This window comes from Pleurodeles waltl, chromosome 11 (genome assembly GCF_031143425.1).
Source record: "Pleurodeles waltl isolate 20211129_DDA chromosome 11, aPleWal1.hap1.20221129, whole genome shotgun sequence".
Lineage (NCBI taxonomy): Eukaryota > Metazoa > Chordata > Amphibia > Caudata > Salamandridae > Pleurodeles > Pleurodeles waltl.
This window is the reverse complement of record NC_090450.1, coordinates 213,106,234-213,133,820: the sequence shown is the minus strand read 5'-3', so window position 1 is coordinate 213,133,820 and position 27,587 is coordinate 213,106,234.

The following is a 27,587-nucleotide window of genomic DNA, read 5'->3' as shown; positions in this document are numbered from 1 at the left end:
TTAGCCATCTTTTTGTTACATTTTATTGAGAAGGCACAATTCTTCTTTACTGCAGGAAACTTGCCCACCCTTAGCGCCGGCTTGCGGGATTCCATAAATTTGGTTTGGAATGACACAAGCCGGTGCTAGACTTTTAGCTGCAAAACTGCATTTGCGCAGTTTTGCAGCAAAAAAGTATAAATATGGGCCCAAGTCTCTCACGTCGACCACCACGAACTTGTTAAAGATCAACTCGTCTCATTGAAGAAATGTAAAACCTTTCTTTCTCTGGAACTTGGTGTTCAAGTGGTGGGGAGATGTACTATCATAGCTGCGCATTACTGCCTGGGTGCTAGGAAATTATGGAAGGGACGAAAGGGGAGAGGAGCAAAGGGTTTTAGAAGTAGAAAGGAAGGATTTTACCACATCAGTACTGTGTTGCTTAAGGCTGGAGTATAATAATAAGTGCAAATAAAGGAACGCTACAGAACCTCCTGTGTGTGCATTTGCTTTATTGCAAGCTGACACTACAACTGGGAGGAAGGAATAGCTGGAAGAGCATAATCGCGATATAGAGTTTTGAGTAGGTACAAGAGATGAGTGGGTTTCAAAAATGCTTTGATCAGAATATATTTTAGAATTGACTCAATAAGATACATAAATTCAACTGGTGGCAGAAAAAAAGTACATGCAGCTTAGAAATAGGAATGGTTGGAATTGCTTAACACACAACTAAAAACATTAGGAGGTGCCTTTACGATGAATTCATGCAACATGCCACAAAATACAGCTCTCAAACTACATTTTCTTCTCTCAGTCAAAGTACTTTGCTTTTAGCCTTAACCATCACAGACAATTTCTGTCTTGAGTCGATGTCCCTAAGAGCAGATCGTCTGCTCTCTAACAGAATTTTAGGGTATCAAGATGGAAGCTTACGCCAAATTTCTTAACTAATGGAAGGAGCTATCGCTTTCATCGGCTGTGCATTCTCGTACAAAAAGCATAAAATGTAGTACTATAAAGTACAAAGTAGAAATTGTTTGAAACATGACTGCCTGTTGGCCCCCTTGTTTTTTTCCGTATATATGGAGGATCTGTGGTGAGCAAGGAACCTGGTGATTCCATAAAATTAGGCTCCTACCCTTTAGGTAGGCTGCTCTATGCAGACAATATTGTGCTGTTAGACCTGACTCCTAAAGGTCTCCATAGACTTCTTGATACTATATCGCTATACTCAGATACTCATTTTCTGAAGGTAAATATAAATAAAACTAAGGTTATGGAGTTAGGTGCAAAGGGTGTCAGATAAATAGAAATTATAAGCGTTTTTTAAATTAATTCTACAATATAAGTGTAAAATCCTATCCTTATCTTGGAAGAAATATTTCAGCATATTTGGTCGATAGGAAACATATTGTACATGTATCAAATAAGGTGGCTGCCAATGAAAATGTTACTAAAGGCACTTTATGAAGCAACATGTCACAGCACTTCAATCATCTCTTAACCGTATTTACTTAACAGACAATAGAATTTTAGCAGTGTCAAGAACTGTTGGGGTGCTGGATAGACTGGTGGCAGGGAAGACAAGGGAGGCAAAATACTGGTATAGAGCTGCCAAAGATCACGCAGAAAGTCAGAGGAGAGAGGGGGTCCAAAAGGAAAGCTGTATTCAACAGAATAATAGAGATAAGGCTCAGAAAGAACAGACATTCAAGAGACAATATGGTATCCAGGTTAACTACCACCCCAGGACAAACGTGCAAGCACTCAGGAACTCCACACGGCAAGGCTGAAGCTCAGTAAGTTCCTCACCAACAATTGCTGTTCCTGACTGCTAATACCATATATTGGATAAACAGGCAAAAGCGGGGTCTGTAGAGCTGACCCCCCCTTGGTGATGTTATAAAAGCAACTGAAAGACAATACTCATAGTGAACAAGAAACACCGCTTGGGGGTCAGCTGAGCCCACAGATCCTGGTGATCAAACAGGAACACGCAAGGCAGTAACAGCAAGGGTGTAGAACTAAATAAAACCATGATGGACAAGGAGCTAGCAAAGAGGAGTGCTTACAGGAAAGAAGAAAAACAAAGGGCACACTTGGCAGAAAGCAAGTAACAAACATACAAGGAAACTACTAGCAGGACAGCAGAAAAACAGCAAACTAGGAACTGGAACAATATTTGAAAACAAAGGCAAGGACTGGGATAAGGCAAATACAGAGGGCGAGGCTTCAAGGGTGTACATGGAGTGCTGGTGCAGTAATCATGGAAACAAGGAAACCAGGGAGCACTGTAGGCAGAGACAGTACAAGTAACAAGGAATCGCTGAGGCTCAGGAGTCAAGTAGCACTGCAAGTAGTGCTAGTTCAGGAACAATGATTTGCTAAGGTTCAGAAGAAAAGGTAGTATTGTGAGGAATGCTAGTCTGGAACAAGAATTTTCTACAGCTCAATAACCGGAAAAAGGACAGCTACAGCTCAGGAACAGGAACAAGGAATAACCACAGCTCAGTTCCTGAACAGGAACAAGGAATAACTATGGCCAGGAACTCAGAAAATCAGAATACCAGAAGTTGAGGAAACAAGGGAGGAATAACTAGGGCTCTAGAACAGGAACAAGGAATAACTACAGCTCTGCAACTTCTGCAAACAAGGGTTGATCTCACTGGAAAACAGCTACAATGACCAACACTGGGCTGAAGAGAGCCGAGGCTTAAAAGGGCTCACAGTAATCACATACATCAGATGTGAGCAGGCTAGCAGCAACAAGCCACAGGTGTACAGAATTCCTCCACCCATCATTTGCTTGGAGGGGTGGAGACAAAGCAGTGAGCAGGGGATTATAGGTATTGGAGTTCCAAGCATGAGTAGACCGGCTTCCACAAAACCCAGCATGGATTGGGAACGGATGGTAATTTCCAAAGAGGGTCAGGATATGCATATAGCGGAAGCTCCTGAAGCTTATTAGAGCATTGGACATTCCCAAGATTTGGCCCCCTGGTGGTGGGCTTGGGAGCGCAGGGAGTGAATTGTGACAACCAATGGCACTTTATGCATAAGGTAGAAGCGAAGATTCTTTGCACTACTGCACTTTAAACTATATTGTATCAAAAGAAGCTCCAAGGTTGGAATTAGGATTGATGAGCACTTTAATAAGATGACTGGCTGCTATTTTATGATGGCATTGTTGTCTATTACATTCCAAAGGAAAGTCATTATGGAGTCTCTTGTCTGTGGTACGTCTTGCCTCAACTAGTGAGGCTGAATCATTTTTAATTAATATTTTAACAGCACTTCAGCAGTTTTCCTTGACTAGATTAGACAGTAAGAATATGAGCTATGTTCATCTTAAAAACTATCTAAAGTATTCCATGAAAAATTGTTCAATGGAAAATGATATAGAAATAATTGGAGTGAAGCGCTGTTTCCGTTGTGCTATCCAATAGTGTCGGGCAACCGTTCTTCAAGTGTATTTGAACTGAAACTTTAAACATTGAGTGTGAAGATGCATAATGATATGTAAATTGAAGTGTTTACTATTGAAACTGTGATCGATACGGTGCAGAATGTAATCTGGGAGGAAAGAGTATGCACTTTATGTAATTAATATGTAAAGACCATCAAACATGCTATATTCACTTGTCCTGGCTTAAAAAATTATCAACAGTGATCTTTAAAACCACTTTTAAAAAAAATGGTATTAAAAAGGCAATAGTGGCATTCAAGATGATAAACTGTCCAGTAAATTAATTAATGTGTCGTAAAAAAAGTTTACGTTTTAGCTCCTTTTTAAAGCTGTATTAATGAATGTAATTTTGTACATTGTAGATCTCATTGTTAGATCTAAATCTCTAATAAAACCTCAAACCTTGAATCTTGCAGTATAATACCTTTACCTCCTAAAGGGCAACTACACCTATCTTTATCTACAATCATACGCTGCTCACTAGGCTCTAAATCTAGGAGTCCTGAGCCTAAGTTTTACACATAAACTGCCTTGTGTCTCTGGCTGTACATGATCTAGATAGGATTTGCACCGAAAAATGTCTTGGAAATCCAAATAATTAAAGGGTAAGAGCCACCTTGATGGTTTTGGCTTTACTTGTGATCGACCTGTAGGCCTTCTTAACTGTTCTAATAGCTTCAGGGCAGATTGCAGAAGAGTTATCTATGCCACCAGTGACTAAGCCTCAATTCCACTAATAATTGTTTCAAGTGCATCAGTTTGCTTTCCATGCAGTAGAACTATCCAGCAGATTAGACAACAGACTCAGTCAACACATTTCATAGATTTTTTAAATAGATTTTACAGGCTCTTGCTTCAGACAAACAAGGGTCATAAGTATTTATAGGTCCAGATCTTAGACTGAGAATTACCTCTCTTGTTACATGCAACGTTTAGTATTAGGCTTCAAACAACACGGTTCTCTCTCAAATTGCATCTCACAAGCTCAGTAGACAAATATCAGAAGTATCACCCAGAGTAGACAACATTTTCCGCCAAGGTGACAGAGAGTTGCAGTAGCCCTATGCCCACATCTTTCTGAAAGAAACACAGAGTTGGCCCTCTGGAAATATATAAATAAGGCCCTCAGCCTGATACAGAGCAGGCATCAATTAAAGGAAGGCATAAAGCATAAACTCGCACAGTGCATGAGGCAGAATACATTTTTTAATAGTTAGGCATAGTAGATTATGCAGGAGCTAGAATGTGAAGCTAAAGGAAAACTTTGTAAACGATGACCAGGAAAAAAACTATTTTTTTTTAACCACAACATTTGTTCATCTATGGACATCAATTCACCAGAATGCCAAGGGTAGCAGAAATTACATCACATATCCTTTAACCCCCTCACATCATACGGAATGGATATCATTTGACTTTCAGTTGCGGCCTGTCCAGAGAGGCTGAATGGTCATGCCCCCTCACCTTTTGCCCATCAAGTATATGTCAGGCTGAGCAAAGGTCAGATGGATGATCCTTATTTTCAGGTTAGGCAGCCAGGAGCTAGCCATGTGCTAGATGCACAGGCTCCTGGCTGCCTGAGCTGAACTTTGATGGGTTGAGGATGTTACAACTCCTGTGGGCATACCTGCCTCAGTTAAACAAAGGTCCTTGAGCCCCTCCCCCCCTCGTGACAAGGGGGAGCGTCACTGATTGCCTCGGACCTGGGCTGTTCAGATTTAAGCCCTGCAGTGCCCAGGAGCGAGGGCCAATCAGTTACTACTCGTCACAGAGCGGGGTGGGGTCGGCAAATCTCACTGACACCCATTCCACTCTGTGACGAGTAAGGACTGCTGCCTTCCCTTAGGTGCATCAAACACAATGGGGTTACCCTATGTCCCTTACTACCTCAGTCTACAATGTTATAAAGTACAAAACATTCTGTCAGGTGTCACAATTTATTTGCATGAAGAATAGAAGTTAGAAAGTCACGCCAACCTGAGAACATCAATGTATGTTCCTTTGAAAGCTAGGAAAGTGTGGGCTATGCTGACCATTATTCAACAACCCCAAATCACATAATCTAAATAAACAACACACAACAACCAAATAACAACAATTATAATTATTTAGTATATTCAAAGTCATATATTCAAATAACATGTATAAATGTTGTCTTTTTCATGTAAGGATGTAAAAAAAAAATAAAAAAAAAGTCAAATTACGTGACTTACTGATAAAGTCACATACAATAAAAAGAATAAGTTTGACATTACACAATATAGACAAAAACTGATCCTAACATGATACATCTATATAAAGACATTATTACAAAAGTGGCTTTTCTCTTTCATATCCACAGTTCAACCAACATCCTATATCATTATTGGCATTTCTTTAGGTTGGTTGACAGAGAACATGAAACTACAGGATTGCCGTTGATGTTTCAACCCTATGTGTATCTGTTAATAGTTAGACATCACGGGGGTCTTCCTCAGGACTGTAGGGATGTAGACAGACTGTGTGGGGAGATAATTCCTCACATGAAAATCATGTGTGTTGTATAAAAAATGGGATATCTGTAAAAGCAAACAAAAAGAAGAACATGGAGGGCGACTCACCAAAACGCTGTACAGTCAAGAGAAAGAACTCCTCCAAGCCAGGATGGAGTCCACAAGTAGATCAACAAGTATCTGTAATCATATGTTCCGAATCCAACAATAGGAGACCCCCATGGGGGATAGAAACAGGACTATATAGTGAATGGAATACCTGTACCACGCTTAAGGCTGAAAAGTATTCAGACAGGGCATGGATTTCACAACTTTCCAAATATTAACAAGAAGTCTGTATTAATTACAGCAACAACTGTGTGGGGTAATTTCTTTCTGGTCTTCTAAAAATCAAGAAAATGTTTAAAAGTTGGAAACTTAGAACCTTTAAAAACTACTACAAGGCCACTAACATTATCTTACCATGGACTGCTTTAATCAACAAGCATTTTCTAAGCAATAGGTCTCACATTTGCTTAAGTTAGTGCTATTGGCATGGTAAATTCATAGCTGGACTTTTCTTGCCACACACATTGGTCTACACTGCCTCATAATGTTGTATTTTCCTGCCATATAATTCCAGTGGCCCAGCATATAACTATAGTACTTCCATTTGCCTTCTTCCTCTATCTTCAGCAAAAAATGAAAATGTTGCCATTTAGCAAAATAATTTAATTCTGACATGCTAATTCCAATAGAATGCCACTTTCACCACCCCACCATCAGAGTTGCTGGCTGGCTAACACAATCCCCCCAAAAAACACACAAGACAGCCACAGACTAGAAATAAACTAGAAGGGTCACCCAAACTTAGTGAGTGTTCAAACAGTCATAGTGTAAGATGGATGTTAAATTGGCCTGAATTATGGTCATAATTGTATTAACCCCTTCGCTGCCAGGCCTTTTCCCCCTCAGGTGCCAGACCTTTTTTTGGCTATTTGGGGCAGGTCGCGCTGAGGCCCTCATAATTTTTTGTCCTCATAAGCTACCCATGCCAAATTTGCATCCTTTTTTTCTGACATCCTGGGAATTCTAGAGGTGCCTGAACATTGTGGGTTCCCCTGAAGGAGACCAAGAAATCAGCCAAAATACAGTAAAAATGTCATTGTTAAAAAAAACTATTTGTAAAAAGGGCTGCAGAAAAAGGCTTGTGGTTTTTTCCCTGATATTGGCATCAACAAAGGGCTAAAATCATCAGCTTCCGAGCTTTCAGGAACAGGCAGACTTGAATCAGAAAAACTATTTTCAACACAATTTTGGCATTTTACTGGGACATACCCCATTTTTACGATTTTTTGTGCTTTCAGCCTCCTTCCAGTCAGACAGAAATGGGTGTGAAACCAATGCTGGATCCCAGAAACCTAAACATTTCTGAAAAGTAGACACAATTCTGAATACAGCAATGGATAATTTGTGTACATCCTACAAGGGTTTCCTACAGAAACTAACAACTGAAATAAAAAAATATTGAGGTAAAAAACAGCCATTTTTCTCTACGTTTTACTCTGTAACTTTTCCCTGCAATGTCAGAGTTTTTTAAGCAATATACTGTTACGTCTGATGGACTCTTCTGGTTGCGGGGATATATAGGGCTTGTAGATTCATCAAGTACCCTAGGTAGCCAGAGCCAATAAATGAGCTGCACCTTGCAGTGGGTTTTCATTCTTTACCGGGTATACAGCAATTCATTTGCTGAAATATGAAGAGTCAAAAATAGGTATCAAGAAAACCTTTGTATTTCCAAAATGGACACAAGATAAGGTGTTGAGGAGCAGTGGTTATTTGCACATCTCTTAATTATGGGGTGCCCATACTAGCATGTGAATTACAGGGCATTTCTCAAATATACGTCTTTTTTACACACTGTCTTATATTTGGAAGGAACAAAAGTAGAGAAAGACAAGGGGCAATAACACTTGTTTTGCTATTCTATGTTCCCCCAAGTCTCTGGATAAAAATGGTACCTCACTTGTGTGGGTAGGCCTAGCGCCCCCAACAGGAAATGCCCCAAAACACAACGTGGGCACATTAAATTTTCTCAAAGAAAACAGAGGTGTTTTTTGCAAAGTGCCTCCCTGTGGATTTTGGCATCTAGCTCAGCCGGCACCTAGGGAAACCTACCAAACCTGTACATTTTTTTAAACTAGAGACCTAGGGGAATCCAAGATGGGGTGATTTGTGGGACTCTCACCAGGTTATGTTACCCAGAATCCTCTGCAAACCTCAAAATGTGGCTACAAAAACACTTTTTCCTCACATTTCGGTGACGGAAAGTTCTGGAATTTGAGAGCAGCACCAAAGTTCCTTCCACCCAGCGTTCCCCCAAGGAACCCGATAAAAATGGTACCTCACATGTGTGGGTAGGCCTAGTGCCCGGGACAGGAAATGCCCCAAAACACAATGTGGACACATCACATTTTCTCAAAGAAAACAAGTGTTTTTTTGCAAAGTGCCTACCTGTGGGTTTTTACCTCTAGGTCAGTGGCCACCAAGGGAAACGTACGAAACCTGTGCATTTTTTAAAAATAGAGACATAGGGGAATCCAAGACGGGGTGACTTGTGGGGCTCTCACCAGATTCTGTTACCCAGAATCCTTTGTAAACCTCAAAATGAGGCTAAAAAAACACTTTTTCCTCACATTTCGGTGACAGAAAGTTCTGGAATCTGAGAAGAGCCACAAATTTCCTTCCACCCAGTGTTCCCCCAAGTCTCCCGATAAAAATGGTACCTCACTTGTGTGGGTAGGCCTTGTTCTTTGAACTGGAAGTGCCCCAAAACACTATCTGGACACATCAAAATGATCAAATAGAAAACAACCTGTTTTTGCGGAGGGGCACCTGCGTTTTTTCCCTGGGCTCAGCAGCCATCTAGGGAAACCTACCAAACCCAGACGTTTCTGAAAACTAGACACCCGAGAGATTCAAGGGAGGTGTGACTTGCGTGGATCCCCCAGTGTTTTCTTACCCTGAATCCTCAGCAAACCTCAAATTTAGCTAAAAAATCACATTTTTCCCACATTTCTGTGTGGGATCACTGCACCGGGACAAATTTCCTACCACCCAACTTTTCCCTTAGTCTCCCGATAAAAATGATACCTCAATTGTGTAGGTGGGCCAAGTGTTTGTGACAGGGAAGAGCCAAAAACACGTCAAAATTGAGGGGGAACCAAAGTGAGTCCAAAAGGGCAGTTTGAAAAAAATCATTTTTAGGCTGACAAGTGCAGCAGAAATGTTATCGGTATAGATGAGACAATGCTGGGTGGTAGGAATTTTGTGGATTTCTGCAGATTCCGTAAGGTTCCATCACAAAAATGTTAGAAAAATATGTGCTTTTCAGCAAAGTTGCAGGTTTGCAGGGCATTGTGGGTAAGGAAATGGTGCGGGGTGCATGTCAAGCAAACCACCCTGGAATCAACTAGATGTTTAGTTTTCAGGTGTGTCTAGGTCTTGTGAATTTTTCTACATGGCAGCGTCCCAAAGTTAAAAAAAGTGCAGACCTCACCATTCCAAGTAGGACGATTTTGAGAGTTACCAAGCTTTCATGGCCCAAATGTAAAACAAAAACCAAAAAAATCAAAGGTCCTCTTGCTTGCTATGGGATAAGATGTTTTAGTGTGTGGGGGAGAGCTGAATGACTGTTAGCCCCTTCAGTTTGGGTGGGGGAAGAACCAGGCCCATACTGGTTGGTAGCCACCACCCCACTATTTTCTTTTATTGTTTTTATTCCCTGGCATCTAGTATACTTTCTGTCCACCAGGGGTGTGGATCAGGCGTAATTGCCCAATCTGCCCACTGGTGGGCAGAACAACTTTGGCCCCATTTATTTGGAGTGGGGGTATGGCCATACCCCCAACCTCTTATTTTGAAAACATAGGGGGTCATTCTGACCCCGGCCGGCGGCGGAAGCCACCGGCCTGGCTGGGACCACCAGAATACCGCTGCGCGGTCAAAAGACCGCCGTGGGTATTCTGGGCTTCCCGCTGGGCTGGCGGGCGACCGCCAGAAGGCCGCCCGCCAGCCCAGCGGGAAACACCCTTCCATGAGGATGCCGGCTCCGAATGGGGCCGGCGGAGTGGAAGGGGTGCGACGGGTGCAGTTGCACCCGTCGCGATTTTCAGTGTCTGCATGGCAGACACTGAAAATCTTGGTGGGGCCCTCTTACGGGGGCCCCACGACACCCCATACCGCCATCCTGTTCCTGGCGGCCAAAACCGCCAGGAACAGGATGGCGGTATGGGGGTCGGAATCCCCATGGCGGCGCAGCAAGCTGCGCCGCCATGGAGGATTCCCCAGGGCAGCGGAAAACCGGCGGTACACCGCCGGTTTTCCGTTTCTGACCGCGGCTGTACCGCCGCGGTCAGAATGCCCAAGGGTGCACCGCCAGCCTGTTGGCGGTGCTCCCGCGGTCGTTGGCCCTGGCGGTTTTTACCGCCAGGGTCAGAATGACCCCCATAATCTTCCCTTGTCTCTGGTAGGCTTTCTGCCCCCCCTTGGGGGCAGATGGGCCTTCCAAAAAATAGGCCAATCTGCCCCCAATGGGGGCAGTTATGGCCAACAGTAATGTGCCCCATGGGGAGTGACCCTTGCCCAAGGGGCTTGCCCCCCAAAACAAAACACACACATAAACACACCAATCCATGGTGTCTAGAGGTTTCTGCTCCCTTTAGGGGCAGATTGGCCTAACAAAAATAGGCCGATCTGCCCCCATGGGGGGCAGAAATGGCCTAAGTCCAATTTGCCCCCCAGGGGAATGACCCTTGTCTAAGGGGTTGCTCCCCATACATAAAAACATAAAGTAAATAAAAAAATATATATATATCACTGGTGTCTAGAGGTTTCTGCCCCCCCGGAGCATATCCGCCTAATTATATTAGGCCTATCTGCCTCTGGGGCGGGGGGGAAATGGCCTAATAATAATTCCCCCCCACCCCGGGAGCGACCCTTGCCCAAGGGGTCTCTCCCCAAACATAAAAAAATAAAAATAAACCAAAAAAAACATCCCTGGTATCTAGTGGTTTTCTGCCCCCCGGGGGCAGATCGGCCTAATAAGTTTAGGCCAATCTGCCCCCAGGAGGGGCAGAAATGGCCTAAAAATCATTTGCCCCCCTGGGGAGTGGCCCATCAGGATCGGGCAGCAGAAATGCTCAGAGAGACATGAAAGGAGAGGAAAGGCCTTTGCTCTCCTTTCATGCCTCTCTGCCCCCTCCACGTGATCGGAGGAGAAATGCTTTTGCATTTCTCCTTCGATTGGCGCAGCACCGGGGGGAAGGCCTCTGATGAGGTCAGTGTGCCAAAGTGCGCTGATGACATCAGACGTCACGGGGGTGGAAGGGGAAGCGATTCCCCTTCCATCTCTGCACAGGAGAGGGGGGTGCGCGGCCACCTGGGGGAGCGCTAGCGCTCACCCCGGGGGCCCTTAGCTGGACGAGGTGGTCTCGTGCCCGGTGCCGAGGATGAGACCACCTCCTCCGTGGCACCCAAAGGGTTAAGGAAAAATTACTAAAAATGTAAACCTTTATCGTAAATAAACTTTTGGTATTAGATTGTAATGCTAAAACAATAAGAAACATGGTCATGTGTATTGCTACATGCACTACGTGCAAGGTAAACAGTGGTGCAGGGTGTGGACCATTGGCCTCTGCTTCCATTTTGGTTCACAACTCCATTTTATCGAGTCTGGTTCTGTGCGTAAGGCACTGTTCTGTGTTTTTCCACAAGCTTCGGCAAGCTGCAGGGTGGGGTGTTTTTCTACTCAACTTAACTCCATCTGCCTGATACGAAGAGTACTATTTACATTCCACGAGCTATCAGTCAGGACAACAGGGGGATGTGTCTGTACTCAAGGAGGAATGCAAGCTTCACCTTGGAGCCCTCTTCTGGGAACTTAGCCCGTTCCAAGGAGACGTCTCGAAGGGTGAACAAGGTACCGCTGATTGCACAATTTGTAAAGGAGGGGGTCTTTTTCTAGAAAAGACTCCTGGGCGTTAGTAAATACTATAAAGGTCAGGAGCCTGGATGGACTGGTTTAGGAACTCTCTTCTGGGTTGGACGCAGCGCCAGGAGGACTGATTGTCCCGAAGGAGGCTCCCTGTGCCAGCCGATTTGGGTTCCCCGGCTTTGTGTACGGCGGAGGGATGTAGACTCTCTTTTCGGTGAAGCTTTTCAATTTAAGAGCCCTGAAGCATATTGTGTGTGTGCGTGTGAATTATATGCACTTATTCTTGCAGTCATTTTCGTGTTATTCTTCATGATATCACAGAGTGTTTATTCTCATGTTATTTTTCATGATATATTAGTGTGGTCAGTTTTGCTATATGAGAGCTTGCCCCATAAACAAACCTGATTATTCTACCTACTAAGGTGTGTAAGAGTGATTGTTTCACCTTGTGCTCTAAACTATCCTGAAGTGCATAGTTCTGTTATTCTGAAAGGTGACGCAACACACCATGTTGCCCTTACAGTGCAATGCTAAAAACAATAAGAAACATTGTCATGTTAACTATTGCTTTTCCCCGAAGATCATAACTCCCGGAAAAAAACAGAAGAAGGTAATGCACTATAATAGCACCTAGAAAACTTTTTCAAGACTAACAGGCCTACTGTAAAAATATAACAAACAAAGCATTTAGAACAAAACTTTCCGTAACTACAAAACAAAAGTTTTAGCCATAAAAAAGCTTAAAAGACATTGAATGGTGGGTGGGGTGATTATTTTGGAGTCCTCACTAACACAGCGCGGGGGCCCAAAGAAGACGTAGACAGAAAGAGCACATTGTGGTCGATGTTTTGAAGGTGGTCCATTATCCTAGGATCACCACAGGCTGAGTTATGAGCAAAGATGTTTTGGAAAAATAATGCCCTGCAAAACATAATGGGGCATGTTTCCATGCCAGAAATATTTCCAATAGGTAGATATGAATGAACCACTTAGAACAGCCCCTGGAGAACACCATACTGAAAATAGCATTTGTAAAAAACATGGTCATGAAACTATAAAAAAATAGTAATACAGAATAACGATATATGTAGTCCCTTGAAAACATAGTGCACTACATATTCTAAGGAGTAACTGACTTACAGCAATGATATTACAAACAACTCCCTTAAAACAGAAGCTAATTTCAACTACAACACAAAGTTCCAACCATGAGAATGCTTAAAAAGACACTGAGGGCCTGATTACAACTTTGGAGGAGGTGTTAATCTGCCCCAAAAGTGATGGTAAAGTGACGGATATACCACCAGCCGTATTACGAGTCCATTATATCCTATGGAACTCGTAATACGGCTGGTGGTATATCCATCACTTTACCGTCACTTTTGGGACAGATTAACACCTCCTCCAAAGTTGTAATCAGGCCCTGAATGTTGGGAGAGGTTATTATTTTGGGATCCCTACTAACCTAGTGTGGGGACACAAAGATGACCTAGACACCAGCACCATGCTGAATGTTTTGGTGGTGGTTCCATTGTCCTAGGACCACTACAGGCTCAGGTATGGGCAAAAGTCTTGTGAAAAAGAAAGCTGGCAAAGCATTATGGGTTAAGTTTTCCATAGTGTAGTGAATATTGTAGTATAGGCTTTCCTGCTGTGTCAGGACAGCCACTTTCACTTTGAGGAGCTCTGTTTCACATAAAGCATTCACAAATTTCAACTGTTTCAAGGGGAGAGCCACAAGAAATTACTCTGATTAGGTAACTGTGAATAATGTGACCAGCGCTCCAATACTGCTGACGGAGCCCACGCTGTTGCGCCTGTTGGTGCTGTGAGCTGCATGTCAGCCATGCAGTATGAAGGGGAGAGACTAAAGAAAAAAAATAATTTGCCCAAGCTGAAGTTTATCAGCAATTGTGCAATAATCCATGGAATAGGGACAGTCTTTAAGGTGTGACGAAAACAGCTTAAAGGCAGGACAAACGTAAAATAGTTACCAATGACAACAAAGGATATTTTAAAGGCAAGCCTACAAACAAGTGAAAGTGATGGGCATGAGGTAACCATGGTTAAAAGTGCACAATACTAACAACAGCTCAAAGTGCTTGCACACTACACCTAAATAAAGTCTTCCCCCACATGCAAATTACTTTGTCATTTAAATACAGGATTATGATGCTGCTGTGTAAGTGTGCACGTCTTACTTAAGGAATTATAGGTCAAATTACAAGGCCCTAGGGGCATATTTATACTCAGTTTGCGCCGAATTTGCGTCGTTTTTTTCTACGCAAATTCGACGCAAAACTAACTCCATATTTATACTTTGGCGTTAGACGCGTCTAGCGCCAAAGTTCATGGAGTTAGCGTCATTTTTTTGCGTGAACACCTTCCTTGCGTTAATGAGATGCAAGGGAGGCGTTCCCGTCTTAAAAAATGACTCCGATGCATATGCGTCGGATTTATACTCCCGGGCAAAAATGACGCCCGGGAGTGGGCGGGGCAAAAAACCCCGCATTTGCGCCTCTTTTTAACGCCTGGGTCGGGGCAGGAGTTAAGGGACCTGTGGGCTCAGAATGAGCCCAGAGGTGCCCTCCCATGCCCCCAGGGACACCCCCTGCCACCCTTGCCCACCCCAGGAGGACACCCAAGCATGGAGGGACCCACCCCTGGGACATTAAGGTAAGTTCAGGTAAGTATTTTTATTTTTTATTTTTTTTGTGGCATAGGGGGGCCTGGTTTGTGCCCCCCACATGCCACTATGCCCAATGACCATGCCCAGGGGACATAAGTCCCCTGGGCATGGCCATTGGGCGAGGGGGCATGACTCCTGTCTTTGCTAAGACAGGAGTCATTTCAATGGGGGTTGGGCATCGTAAAAAAATGGCGCAAATCGGGTTAAGTCGATTTTTTTGCCTCAGCCTGACTTGCACCATTTTTGGACACCCATACTCCATTTTCCCCCTACGCCGGCGCTGCCTGGTGTACGTAATTTTTTTTAACGCACACCAGACGGCGCCGGCGGCTAACGCCGGCTAACGTCATTGAATAAATACGGCGCCCGCATGGCGCTTCAGAATGGCGTTAGCCGGCGCTAATTTTTTTGACGCAAAACTGCGTTAGCGCAGTTTTGCGTCAAAAAGTATAAATATGGCCCCTAGTGCCTTCTTGCACCACAATAGCATAATTTATTTTACGCAAATGTGGCTCAACAAGGCAAAAATCTGAGCCTTATTTACAAGGTGGAGCAATGCATGCATTGTGCTGCTTTGTGAACCCTTTTACCACATTATACCTGCGTCAAGCATAATGTATGCAAGGAGGGCATTCTGGCATTAGTAGGCCGGCAAAAATGGCACAATGAAATCTACATGATTTAATTGCCCCTGTTTTGGCATCATAACGAATGCCTCCTTAAAGCAGGCTTTAAAAGGACACACCCATTGAAATCGATGTCTCCTTGCACTTTGTTGCACTATCGTCAAAAAGTTTGACGCTATTGGTCTAACGTGCACCATTGTGTCTTTAGGTGGCGGTGGGGGGGCACAAGAAATCTGGCTCATCGTACTGATGCGCTAGATTCTTGTAAATCTGGTCCTACGTGAGTTACAACAACTCATTTGTTAGCAATCATGAATGGAATGCTGTGACATCATGGGGGTTATTACAACTTTGGAGGAGGTGTTAATCCGTCTCAAAAGTGACGGTAAAGTGGCGGATATACCACCAGCCGTATTACGAGTCCATTATATCCTATGGAACTCGTAATACGGCTGGTGATATATCCGTCACATTTGGGACGGATTAACACCTCCTCCAAAGTTGTAATAACCCCCAATGTCTCTTGAATTCTGTAATTAGGTAAAAACATCTTTTTGATGATTCATGCAAAAATGAATCTAAAAGGAATTGTGAAGCCCAACTTTTTGATCAGATAGGAGGAATATGGCTGGAGAGAGTGCTCTTAATTTATTCCAAAATAGCCTGTTCTGAGCAAGAACCAGCTGTCAGCAGTGCTTATATTCTGTCTCAGTGTTGTGTGAAAAATCCATTCAATTGGCACATTTTACATTTGAATTCGCAGTATGTGGTGCATTCTATAAAATAATATAGCTATTTTGAAGTCAAACAGATACAGAGACAAAGGTATCACAACATTGTATAGAACATATAGAAACTGCTCAGCAAAGCAAATTGAACATGTGAGAAATGGGGTTTTTGGTTGGCTAGGGTATGCACCTAAGCCAGGCAGAATCCACCCACTCTACACAACACAAGTGAGTCACACGTCCAAGATAACCCCTGATCACCCCTTTGGTAGGTTGGCACGAACAGTCTAGCCTAACCCGGAGACAATGTGTAAAATGTTTGCACAACACACACAACACACGTGACACAATAAACACACCACAAAGGAGCACAACACCAAGTTATGTAAAAATAAACTTTATTGCACAAAACATAATTAGAACAAACATAACATGTCAGTAACACCCTGCTATCATAGCAGTTGTCAGAACATTATGCAATAGTTACTCTGTAGAATCAGCAGTAGTCACATACAGCACATAGGTTTCTTATTATTCTACAACATAAGCAGTAGTCAGGAATCACGTTACTAAGGAATTGCTCTTGTCATAGAAATATCATACATGTCCATAAAAGGCACATTAGAAAAATTATAACAAGTCATGAAGATATGTTAGCATAGAAGTATGGGTCATAACCAAGCACATGATTGTCACTGCCTAGACTTTAGCATGAATGCCCAAAAAGTAAGACATCACCACATGTGTCAGCATAGACGCACTTATACCAGGGACGGCAACTCTCAGATCCCTGCGTGGCACACAGGAGCTCCTATGCTCCAAGTGCCAGAAGGTACTGATTAATCTTCGTGGGGTGAAGCCTCCGTTGAGGTCTCCGCCTGTCCTACAGTATGAGGCTCCCCACAATCAAGGCACTGTGATTCCTAAAATAAGCCTGGGGTGGTGGAACACAACAAAACAAGCCAGCGCAGGGACCCCTACCTCTGGGTCAATTCTCCTCTCCCTGCAGTCTGGACTCACCAGTAGGAGAGTGTGGTCCGGCTCCGACCAGCCCCCTCCCTTACCGTATCCAGAGACTGCACATCCCTGGTCTCAACAAACTGGGCAGGGCTGAGCATCCTAGCTCGGGACCCTGCCTGGCTCAGGATCAAGCCCACTGGTCGTTGTGGAGGGCGGAAGACTCTAGCAAGGCAATCCCCCTCTGCATCACTTATCTCCTCACGGGAAGACGGCTTCCTCGTTCTCAGTGTTCAGCCGCAGCAGCCCCAGACTTCCAAGGTGGACTCCTGCTGGTACCCCTGGGGCGTACCTCAATATGTGCGTCACACCGGGGGGTACTGGTGGGAGCACAATAGCTCCAATCTTCGCCTTTTCATGCCCCAGGAGCACCAGATGACACGCGTTTGAGACGCGCTCAAGTGATCCGGACTGCGTCAGTGATTTTCCTCGTTCAGGGGAATGGAGAGAGCACCCTCATGGCGCTAGATAATTGAAACAAAAAGCGCTCTTTATACACTTTAGGGAAAGGAATCAAGGTGCTCTGAAGGTGCTTGATGATGCCAGGGCAAGCATTCAGTTCCACACAGGGCTTCTACATCTAGTTCCGTTCTCATGTTGGGGATCCCACAGATGCAAGGGGTGCAAGGGCTACAGCACCCAGCCCCTGGGGAACATAAAGGAAGCACAGGGAGGCAGGGCCCAGCAACAGACCAGCACAAAGGGGATGCAGTCAGTTGCAGTTCCTCCTAGTGACCCAGCAGGTCACAAGTCAGCACAGCAGCAGCAGTTCATGGTAGTTCCTGGTGAGTCTTTCCAGCAACATTATGGCCCATATTTATACTCCGTTTGCGTCGATTGTGCGTCAAAAAATTTGACGCACAATCAGCGCGAACGTTGCCCCATATTTAAACTCTGACGCCCGAGCCCGCGGATGACAAAAATCCACCGTGTGCGCCATTTTTTGGATGCGGCAACCTGCCCTGCATTAATGATATGCAGGGTAGGCGTTCCCGTCCAAAAAACGACACACACGGCCGTGCGTCGTATTTATGCTTCCGGGCAAAAATGACTCTCGGCCGGGAGGCGGAGCAAAAAAATGACGCGTCAAAATTTAACGACTGGGTCAGGGCAGGCGTTAAAATGGGGCAAACACACCTGCATTTAATCAGAACACACAGAACAAACAGCAGAGCAGCAGAGCAGCAGAGCAGCAGAGCAGCAACAGGGAGACATGGAGATGATCTTTATCCAGTGTGCACGTAGACGCAGAGCCCAGCAGCAACAACAGCAGCTACCACAACACCAGCAGGAACCCCAAAGGCAGCGCAGAAGGCAGGAGAGGATATTCCGCCCAAGAACAACCCTGCATGGCCTAAGGGAACACGACATCATCCAGAGGTACCGGTTGAACTGGCAGGCCATTCAGCAGCTGCTGCGAAACATTGAACCGCAGTTGGCTCCCTACTTTAGTGACACCCCGCACTATCCCAACAGAAACAAAGCTGCTTGCCGTACTTCACCTGCTGGCAAGTGGGTGGTTTCAAACAACTAGTGCCCTGGTTGGCGGAATATCACAACCATCATTCTCTGCATTTCTGTCAAAAGTACTGGATGCCATCATTCGCCTGACACCCCGCCACATCTGCTTCCCTAACACACTGCAGAAGCAGCAGGAAACAAAACAGGGGTTCTACGCCATCAGTGGCTTCGCACATGCCTTGGTGCAATCGACTGCACACACGTACGCCTTGTGCCACCTGCTGCAACAGAACACCTCTACCGCAACAGGAAGCACACACATTCAATCAACGTGCAGGCCATAGACGATCACCAGGGATTGATCACCAACATCGTGGCTAAATATCCTGAGAGTGTACATGACTCATTCATCTTCCGTCACTGCACCATCAACCAACACTTCCAGGATGGACGGTATGGCAATGGACTACTTGTTGGTAAGTACAAAAACCTACTTATATACACACTGCACAGCAACCCTCTAGGACACACATCACATACACTACAACAGAAACATCTAGACAGGAACACACTGAGGTCCTTACATCACTAGCCATGTTTCTTAAGTCACCATTGAACCTGTCACACATTGGAATTTACTGTACAGCCTAATGTGAAGACATTAAGGAGTGTGGTTGCCTAAATGTCACCTTGCAAATTGTAAGTGTCACAATAACCTTTACATTAATACATTGCATAAGTTTCAAGGGATCGGATGTACAGGGTACTTTGATATGAACGTGTTAACAACACTTCCAAATTTAAATGTGCATGGAACTATCATCTCAACCTCAGTGAAGACACACGGACACCTCTATCATAAGTCACAATGCTAGGGAGGGCACAGTCTACTGCAAATCCCAAAACATACTGCTGACAAACGGTTAGCAGACAAACACTTGCTCAGCCAAGGAATAAACACAATGCAGATGGTATAGCCTACTAGTATAGGATGTCACATTAGTACACAAAAGAGTCACAGACAACACAAGACAACTACTGCCATTAAAGGTCTTTTCAATAGTGCCAGCTACATCTACATGATCCCATTCTGTGTTTTTCTTTCAGCTGATCAGGGGTATGGCATCCAGCCATGGCTAATGACACCATTTGGGAACCCGACTACTGCTGCAGAGCGGGCATACAAAGATGCCCATTTGAGGACACGCAGCATTATCGAGCGCACCTTTGGGATCCTAAAGTCAAGGTTCCTCTGCCTTGACATCACTGGCGGTAGCCTACTATATTCCCCCGAGATGGTCTGTAGGATCATACTCACTTGTGCCATATTGCACAACATTTGTGTAAGAAGGAACATTCCCCTCCTGGAACCAGACCCATACATGCCTGAAGACGACGAAGAGGAGGATTCTGACCTGCAACAGGAGGGGGAACAACCAAACACGGCTGCTGGAGTGCGTAGGCGCCAACACATTGTAAATAATTTCTTTTCATAATTATCACTATCACCACTTAATGCACTATTGTAAATAAACACTGATAACAAACACCACATCATGGTTTGGCCTATTCTTTTCTGCCCACCTTTAGCTTGAAATAGCTGAAGAGGAATGTCGTCTCATTGAGCAATAATGATATAACAATCATGACACTAAAAAATACACCACAAATGTAATGGCCACCATACAATGGTCAAATACACACACCATGTAAATGACAGACATCCTGTACAGTTCACCTTTGAAGGGCAATAGCTGAGGACCACACATATGACTCACATACATGTAGTAAACATGGATCCTCGCAGCAGATGGCACACAACTAAAACACCATCACTCAACTAGGGGAAAACAGGCCTCATACATCAGGCAGTTCACATGCTAATGCTTCAGGAACAGGAATGTAGTACTAGACTCTTGCCAACAGTAATTCCAACTACTTACTATAATTGCAATGACTATCTGTCACTAGAGTTACACATAAGCAGAACATACACAGCACAAGTGCTACACCTATGACAAGCATCCAGCACATCACATCCCATCTACACCCCAGCCCTTTTCTAAAAATATTACACACACCTGCAGCTGCTCACACCCCACCTGTCTGAAGAGGTCCCTGGAATGCCGATTTGTGTACACTGAGATTCCCTCAACTACACACACACACTCACAAGAGTCATCCAGTGTGCCACACCTTTTACTATGCCTACCATTGTCATACTACCATCTCACTGCATGGAACTCAGCTCATATAATACACTGCCTTGGAGTTTATAAGGCCTGGTATCACCTGTAGATTGATTCTTCTGTGAAAGGTACTGTAGGCTATTTATCAGCAAATCCCATCTGACAGGACTAGTGAGACACAGATGGAGGCCACACCTGTGATCCCCTCCATGCACACCACCCAAATGTACATGCCCCGTCCCTGCAGATGCCTCCTACTGCATACATGTTTGAATGTGAGCTATTACATAATTAAGCTTTGACACAAAAGTTGCCGTTGAAAACTTTATTAGGGTTCATGTGTCACCTTCAAAGCAAAACAGGACATACACAGTGTGACATCTCAACTGTCTAATGCTCCCTCTGACCAGTCCTAGTCAGAACACGTGATCATGTAATTACTGAAAGAGCTTGCTCCTGATTGACCCAGCATCCTGTCAGCCTGACTGGCACCTGTCCGTGGGTCACTCTACAGATACCTGGGGTCCACCTATGGACCACACGTGCTGTCCAAAACCTTTTGTACCTCTGACACTAATTTGTCATTAGCCTCATCAATGTATACTCAAATACATAGTAGTGCATCATCTGACTGTCATTTGCATCCGATTTGTGACAGTGCCCATGAATAGCCAAATCTTGGCCCTTCCGTTGTCTGACCTTCATTAATGCCTAAACTACAAAGTGTGACAGTGGACCAGGACCATAGTGTATGATGGTGTAAATGGCCTCCATCAAAGCCAGCAACCTCAGATAATGTCCATGAAAAGGTTACACATATGAGGACTCTGACTGTTCAAAACGCTGAGTAACACTTTTTCAAATGATAAAGATGAGTTGTGTGTTGAATACCAGCCTTTAACTTCTGCACAGAGGCTATGATGTTTCATGATACATTACCATCCACAGAGGACAACTGGAGTAGAAATGTTGCAATGACACATGCCAGATCCAGACACCTGAGACATTCTCTCACTCAGCACACCAAGGTTGCCCATTCAAAAGTCTCATTACACATGTTCAGTGACAGGGTGGGACCATCCATGTGTAGGTGACCATGTCCTCAATGGCTTCTCTCCATTTTTGCTACAAACAATGCCCTATTGAAACAAGATTAGCTGCCACTAACTCATGAGGAGACCTGGAAGTTACAGTGACAACATACACCCTGACAGTTGATAGTGGATCAATATTGGACCACACACATAAACATGTACCATCCAATCAACAAAATATTTGCAAGCAGCCGATCACAGTAGTGTCCCAGTTGTAACCTAGCAGGAAGAAGGAAACATGCCACTAAACCAGATAATGCATAAAGGGCCACATACATCAACAACCTATTTGTCATCAGCACATGAGGAACGTTGAGATTTAGCTACAAATATCAATGCAAAATGGTATGTCAGATTTCTCCAAAGAATCAATAGGGCAAACGTCAAATGGGCAAATGGGATTACAGAATGGCAAACAGTGAACCATACCCTATTTGCTTCCATGAGCCTGCTGCTGCAGGTTTAGCATTGCTGAATTTGGGAAACCCTTGGATAAATTAGCAAGTCTGGAAGAGCAAACCCTAGGGTGTTGGGGGCCTTTAGTCCACCTCTACCACCCCCCAAATATACATTATATATGCACATGTGAAGCACACACATGCATAAGGCGCATGTGTGGCCTACATGTCAAAAGTAAAACACATATAAGATACATAAACTCGTAATTAGGACATGGTTACCCCTTAAAAAGTGTAGGCAACAATTGCACTACCTATTTGGCCTATATATAATTTTGATTACCGTGATAAATGTGGACACATTTTTGCTAAGGAATACATCCTTGTATCCCATTCAAATTTTGAAATTAGCCATCAGCAATTACCAACATATGTGTACAATTATGAGTAATAACCATTCTGAGCAATCAATACTATTGCACTGTGAATACATTCTATACATCCTATAAGGGACATTTGCCATAGCTAACCCCAAATGTGTATCACTTAGCACTGTTTGGTCTTGACAAAATTCTTTTCACAATTTGACAAATTAAAGAAATATTTGTCATAATGCGTCATATTTCCACGCATACAGCTTGTGCGACATAATTTGTGACGCATAGGAGTGCACATAATGCGGAGTCCCCAAAAAAATGAAAAATAGATATACTATCCAGCATTATATGTCCTCCATTTTTATCCATAATGTGTCATATTTCCACGCATACAGCTTGTGTGTCATCATTTTTGATGTACAGGAGTGCAGATAATGCTGAGTCTTAAAAATCAAATAAAAATAAATATATTACTAACCAGCAATACATGGCCACCATTTTTTTCTATAATGCGTCATATTTCTACGCATACAGCTTGTGCGTCATAATTTTTGATGCACAGGAGTGCAGATAATGCAGAGTCAAAATAAATTTTCATATTTGGATATCATATTTGCCAGCGGCTTAATTTTCAACTCTAGAACTGTAAAATAAGCCTCAAACAAATATAAGGGAACAATGATGAAAATTTTTTGACTCTGCATTATGTGCACTACTATGCGTCAAAAATTATTACGCACAATCTGTATACGTGAAAAAATTACGCATAGCGGGGAAAAAACAGCAGCCATTTTGTGCAGGATGTGATGTAATAGGATATCCTGTTTACAGAATCTGTACTGTGGGTGTACTTTCACTTTCACTTTGCAGTCTCAGATTATTCTAGACTGTGTGGCTGTGTGGAAAGTGTTGTCCTGTGTTTTAGTGCTTTTGTGTCCAGTGTACCTTATCAATTGTGCTTTTGTCATCATTGTCTTGTTGTTGAATACTGTCTGAGTCTGTATTGTATTATTTTGTCAAGTCCAGTGTTTCTTTTATTGTCTGTGGGAGTCTGGTGTGGGTAGTGTAATTTAGGGGTTAGTTGGGCTCTTCTTCTTAAGTTTTCTTTGTTTTTCACTACTCTACCTTTCCCCATTTCCCCCTTTTCCTTTTTCTCCAACTTTTGCCTCTTTGTCAGTGCTGACATGTCTGGTAGGCCACGGCTTGCCAGGATGGGTGAGGAGGAATTGGGGGGATTTATATGGCTTGTTTGCCATTTCCTCCCACTCATGCTGGAGGCTGGGGGTCGTGTGATACAGGGGTATCACACGGAGGCCCGTAACATCCGGTGGGGGAAGGTGCGCCATCACTTGGTCCGTGTCTATGGTAGCCTGAGGAATAAACATCAACTTGAGCACCGCTGGGCTGATCTGATATCCAGGGAGCAGGATCTGCTGGACCACCTGGGAATCAGGATTGGTGGCCATGTTGGTGAGTACACATCAATTACATGTGCACAATTGAAAGCTGTGTGGCGACATGTGATGATTGTTACCCAATCTGCCAGATAAGTAGCTGACTGTGTGTAATGCTAGGGAAACCTACTGGGTAATTGTTGCACAATGTGAAGGAAGACAAATGCTAGCAGTCAGGTAGCTCAGGTTTTCTACACATACCGGTTGCCTGTAGCAGTATGTAATGTAGTGCTGCCTTTGTGTCAGACAAGCAACACGTTAATGACTCAATTTGAACTCTACAGGTCACAATAGCCAGTGAAAAATGGATGTTGAAACATTATACCTACATATGTAGACGCCATAGCTAGACTGACATTTGTAAACCCAATATGATGCTATAAATGAGTGCTGCCTTCACGTCAATTGATGTTAGCTATGTTGTCCACACATATGTCACATGTGTGTCTGGTTGGTGAGTGGAGAAAATGACCACATAAGCTGTTTGAGTTTGAGGGGTCATGCAGTCCTCAAGTAACCAGCTTTTGGATGTCTCTCTTGGATGCACATGATGAGATGAATGCACCCCTATATTGTTGGGGCATACTAATGGAGGTGCATCTTTGACACCACATGACTGTCCAGGCCACTGCATGTGTGCAGTAGGGTGTGTATCTGTAGCAGGAGACTCATCCAATGTAAATGTTGCTCAAAAATTATTCCATGCAGTATGAGCATGTGTGAAAGTGTTTAATTACGCATGTCGTATTCTCACATTGTCTTTGTAATTGCAATTGTTTGTCAGTGCACGGATTCTGAGTATATTCTTCCTTCCATGCTTTGCACGTGGACCTGCACCGTACACAGTGGGAGAGGTGGCTCATTTTGCGGACCCCGACACCTACAGTGAGTGTTGCATGTGTGCTATTTTTATTGTTTGCTGGTGATGCATGATGGATTACTGTGTGTTCAACAGAATTCAAGGTTTGATGCGCTGCCCATTCATTAGTATTATTCCATTAGTGGGATTTCAAATATCACTTCAGTTTGAGTAGACCTATGCTTATCCATTTCTCAGAATTTGGGTCTGTAGGCCATTCCAGTAGGGCCCGCTATGGGGAATTGGGGGTAGTCATGTGGAATACACTGGTTAATGTAAGAGTTGCTCTGGGACTTGTCTCGGACTGAGTCTGCATTTCAGACTGACATTCTCCCAGATAGCTTCTGCAAAAGGCTTGCCTGAAATATGCTGCTTCCCTAGTTAACGATGGACTGAGTACACTGTAGTTTGGATCTTCCGGGGGCATGTACTTCCACAAGTTGAACTAGAAGTGTGTGGGACTAGAGTGCAATGGCCTAGGTGTACATTCTACTCATGATGATGGGTGTTCTTGCTCCTCTGTGTGTGTGGTAAAATATGCCTCACTGGTAGTATGTGATGTTGGCCTAAGTCAGTACATTTTGACATGTGTGGACCTTGGATAGGACAAGGTTTAGCTGACTCCAATTTGTTGCTAGGCCTTCACTGGTGTTGTGTGTGGAGGCAAATACTTGTTGAGCTTTCTATACACTCCTGGGTGTGCATTGAATATGGGATTGTTGGTTGTTCTTCCCACCCCACCCTCAAAGACTGCCATGTGTTTGGGAATAGGGTACCTAGGACTGTAGCAACCAGTATGTTACACATACTTGTGACCATTCGCAACTTTGTTTTGAACCTAGTGAACACACTTGGTTATGGCACATGAATTCTATACTAGCAAAAAACAATTACAAATGGCAGATATTGAGGGTTGTGATTGTTATCACATAGACTGACATATGTAGTGAAGGCAGTAGGCGGAGGAGGTGCAGCCATAATGTCAGCTGCATTACCAATTATTTGGATGAGAAGTTTAGGCTGATGTCACCCATCAAGTAGAGACATGGATATGCTAGGTGTGAGATGCCCTTTTGTATGCAGGCTTCCCATGTACTTCCTCTGAGACTTTCAATGATCTATGTGGTGAAAATAGCTGTTACAACTACAGTAAAAGTAATGTCCAATTGACCCATTGTGCTATTCCACCCAATGCATTTCCTATGGTAAATAGTTGCCCTTTCTCTTCACAGCTGCAAACATGAGTGCCGCACAGAGACATGATTTTGAAAGGCGGGCAATGAGATACCGGCACATCCTGCAGGTGCAGTCGGGATTCCGACGGATGGCCCGAAAATTCCAAGCGGATCGGGCCTCCGGAGCATGGTGGGCCTCACCGCAGGGTGGCCCAACGTTGCCCACTACTGCCACCACCACCACATCCACCAGTTCTCCCCAAGTGGCCCCAGCAATGGCGGGGACAGTTGACCCTGCCTCTGCAGCACGACCTGGACCCAGCAATTTCAGAGCTGCAGGACAGTCCAGTGGGCTATCAACAACTCCCACACCGAGCACCTCTGCCAGCACACAGACAGCAGCAGCCCCTCCTATTGACCCTGCGGCATTCCAGGCTTTAGACAGGAAAATGGACAAGTTCATTCGTAAGGTGGACAAGCTGAGCCAGGATGTGGCGTACATTAAGAAGCGGGGTAGGTCCATCAGGCGGACCCTACGGAGGGCCAACCTCTAGGACTTAATTGATTCTTTTAAATTTATCCCTCCCCTCTCTCCTCTTTCCTTTTTGTCATGATAGTTGGGTTTTGGGGATTAGTGTTAGGTTAGTATAGGTTGTTAGCTTAGTTATTGTTAGGGAGGAGGGTGGGGTGGTCCTTATTCTTTCTATTTTACATTTTTGTGTGTGTGGGTGGTGGTCAATGTTGGGATTCCTGTCTGTTTAGAAAGAAAAAAAAGAAAAAAAATATATATGATTGTTTAGGATAGTATAGTATGTGTGTAGGTTAGTATGTGTTGTCCTGCATGTGTCCTGTCTCATAATGGTGGGTGGGGGGGTTGATGTTTAGATCGATTCGTTATATGTGTAGAGTAAGTTTAGATTAGGTTAGTTAGGGACAGTTGTGGGTTAGGAGTTGTCAGGTTAGATTAGTGTAGGTATGACTTTTCCCTTAGTTTCCTTTGGTGTGAATACATATGAATAAACATATAGTTAACCCTTTGCATTATGTGTTAACTGCTACTTGATCATGGCCTTGACATCAGTGTAGGTGATTGTTTTTCTATGACATGTGGGTCCTATGCTACACACCGAAGAAAATAGAGGTTTAAAATGGCAGCTACCCCTGTGCTAACTTGGTAAGTATCCACCATTTGATAGACCCATCATTAGTAGTTTACATGGATCACCAAGGATTTGTGTTGATGAGTAGGTATTCTACATCACAAAGTATGCTTCCAGACTTGGTATTGTGGGTAATTTATTAGGTCGGACTGCAGTGTGATGTTCAGGGACATCTTTGTAGATGAGGTGCTGTTAACACTCTTGTCTTGTTGTCTTCATTGCTGACATAGATCATGTGTGCAAAAATCCAGCATGACTTCCCTTCATGGAAGTACACTCAGAAAGGGTAATTGGTGCTGTGTTTAGTTGTGTTTGCTTAGATTATACTGCATAATTTCATGTTTTAGTATTGCATGGTGCCTACATTTATCAGCCACCATTAGTTGACTTGGATTGCTATAGTCGGAGCATTATTCTGTCCAACACAGCATAATTGTGTGTGG